This window comes from Arachis duranensis, chromosome 2, assembly GCF_000817695.3.
Source record: "Arachis duranensis cultivar V14167 chromosome 2, aradu.V14167.gnm2.J7QH, whole genome shotgun sequence".
Lineage (NCBI taxonomy): Eukaryota > Viridiplantae > Streptophyta > Magnoliopsida > Fabales > Fabaceae > Arachis > Arachis duranensis.
Window position 1 is genome coordinate 11,752,829 of NC_029773.3, and position 3,038 is coordinate 11,755,866.

The following is a 3,038-nucleotide window of genomic DNA, read 5'->3' on the forward strand; positions in this document are numbered from 1 at the left end:
CTTGCTTCTGGTTTAAGAGTGACTACTCCTTCAGTACTTGTGTTAGTTGGAAATTGAGGACCCTCTAGGATGATCTTCCAAAGCCTGTAGTCTACTGCTTGCACAAAGATTTTCATTCTCTCCTTTCAATAGGTATAGTTTTTCCCATTGAAAAGAGGCGGTCTGTTGCTTGACTGTCCTTCTGTAATGTTATAAGACACCAGAATTGAGCCACTGCTTTCTGCCATATGGATCTTTTCTCCAAGTTGCAAAGCTTAATCTCTTTGAGACCAAGCTCTGATACCAATTGATGGTTTCCAGTGGCTAAGAGAAGGGGGGTTGAATCTTAGCCCCTTTTTTTGCTTGATTACACTTGCTGGTCTTTGAGGAGACTTTTTGATTTTTGTCTCGTCCCTAGCCACAAGACTTTTATTTTTGTCTCGTCACTTGGCACGAGATATTTTTAGTTTTAGCTCCTGTGCAGTAGAAACAGAAATGGAGTAGAAGAGAGAGAAATATATACCCAAATATATCCTGGTTCAGCTGCTAAGTGCAGTGCAGCCTACATCCAGTCTCTATCACAACAATGATGGAATTTCACTATAATCTTCTTGATTACAGACTGTCAAGTGCTAACTCAACTTACAAGGGGATTCCCACAGAATCATAAAACACAACACAGATGTACAAAGGACCTCTAAGGACATCTATGGCTTTTTCTTTTAATTTTGCACTCTCTGCCTTTTTTTGCTCTATGACTTTTTCATACAAATTTCACTATTTGCCTTTTTCCATGAGACTCAAGACATGACAAAATTAAACAGAAAAATACAAGACAGAATACAAGAAGAGAAATTTGTTTACGGTGAATTCAATATCCTGTAACTTCTCCGTTCGAGCTCCAATCGCCGCACCGTTTGCGGCCACGCGTTCACCGCGTCGAGCTCTACGTTTCTATCGGAACAATTTCACTGGTAATTTGTTTAATCACTTCCAGCCATCTTTTCCCCCAATTTTTGAATTTTTAATGGGAAGGTTGAATTTCTTTGATTTATGATGTTTTAGGATCCAATTAGCTTGAGAGAAACGTTCACTCTTACTTATGTGAAGCTTGGGTAAGGTGAGGATACGATAATTCTATTTTATTTTCTTTGAATTTGAGCTTTGAGTATTAAATTGGATATATATGTGTTATGAATGTGTATTAGGTTGTGAATAAATAATTGGAGCTTGAAATTGTGAATATTGGAACTTGGAGGAAGCGGATTAGTTGAGGTTTTGAGGGCTGTGTTCTTTTAGGAAAATTTTCTTGGAATAACACTTGGGAATCGGCTAAGGTATGGTTTAGGTTTCTTGCATTTAATATATAATGTTCTGTGAAAACTTAGGCTAGATGACCATAGGATAAGTTGGAATGCAGGTGTATGTTTAATATTTAGTAATTTGTCGATGAATATAATTGGTTGAAGTTTATTGGATAATTAGTTATTAATTTTGGATGGTGAATGTTGTTATGTTAATTTGGAGAGAATTATGGTTGAATGTTATTGTTGATGAACATGGCTGATTTGGTGCTTGTTGATTAATTAATGATTTGGTAAATTATTGATTTGAGGTATAACTATTGTGGAGGTTGTTGTGATAATGAGGTATTTTGTGTTAGAAGCCTAAGATTAGTGAACTATGATTTTTAGTTGAATTTTGGTTGTTGAATTTGAATATTGTATAAGTATAATTGTTGATCTGAGGTAGATTTATTGTGGTGATTGTTATGATGATAAGGAAGGGTATGTTGAATTGAAAAGAAAGCAGGTCTGGACCCGAAAAGGGTGGCAAAGTCCAAGTTTTAGAGGAGATGCTGCCGAAATTTTATAAAAAATTAGAGATTTTGTTTATATGACTATTTAAAAAGATTTAGATTCAAAGGTTATATGGTTTGATTTAGAGTTATTAAGAAAATGAGTATGTTTTAAGTTTGATTCATTTAGAAAAGAATGAGTTATGTTTTGAATTGGAACTATTGATGGACGGAATGGGAGGTGTGATAATGAAGGATAAGGATTGAATATGATTGATGTATGATGATGAATGAAATGCGATTGAGAATGATGTTGAAGTTGATGAATTATAATTGAATTATTTATATGGCTTATGAATTTGAATGATCTGAGATACGAGATTCCCTGGATCAAATGCCGTGGCTTGCCACCACGTGTACTAGGTTGAAAACTCGATACTCTGTTGACCCTACGACGTAAGTGTGACCGGGCACTATATAAATTCCCGGGAATGTTACCCCCATTGAGTATTATTGATTATTTGAGAAAAACTATGCATAGACTCTTGGGGATGCACGTCGGGGGACAGTCTAAGTACAATTCAGACTTGTCGGGTTGGCTGGATAATCGACAGATGAGCCTCATCAGTCATAGAACAGGCATGCATCATATGCATATTACTTGAACTACTTGCTTGTGTATTAACCGGGTGTGCCTAAATGTACTTGCCATGTTAAATGTATATTTGTTATCTGCAGTACTTGTAACCTTCTTGTGCTTGCCTTTGTTTGTTTACTTGTCTGTGAAAATGCATGATGGAGTTGGAGGTAAGGAGGAATGGCAGAATGGGATTTAGATCTAAGGTTAAGTTAAGTTAGGTTTAAATATCCTTAGAAAACCACCTTTTATGGCTTCTATTTAATACTTTAAGCTCTATAATCTGAGTGTCGGCGTTCTAGGATTGCCTCTGGCATTCCCAGGACCTTATATATTATGCGTGTGGCACCTTTACCATACTGAGAACCTCCGGTTCTCATTCTATACTATGTTGTTGTTTTTCAGATGCAGGTCGAGAGGCATCTCGTTAGGCGTCTGGACCTTTGAAGCGGAGTGGTTACAGGGTTATTTTGTTATGCTATGATGTGTATATATACACTTGGTTTTCTCTCCGCATAACTTGTTCTTTTGATCCTCCTAGAGGTTTATGGAGAGGCAGGATTGTGTATATGTACTTTTATGTAAATATTCTCCGGCCAGTCTTGACTTCGCAAGCTGAGTTAG

General features: G+C 36.6%; 1 long non-coding RNA gene across 1 annotated transcript; it reads left to right on the plus strand.

Annotated features, from left to right (window-relative positions):
* Positions 1-829: 829 nt before the first annotated feature.
* LOC107473435 (uncharacterized) lies at positions 830-2,980 on the plus strand. The gene is made up of 4 exons (XR_001588984.3): positions 830-953; positions 1,045-1,099; positions 1,188-1,316; positions 2,820-2,980. It is a non-coding gene; the product is annotated as an uncharacterized LOC107473435 (long non-coding RNA).
* Positions 2,981-3,038: the final 58 nt, after the last annotated feature.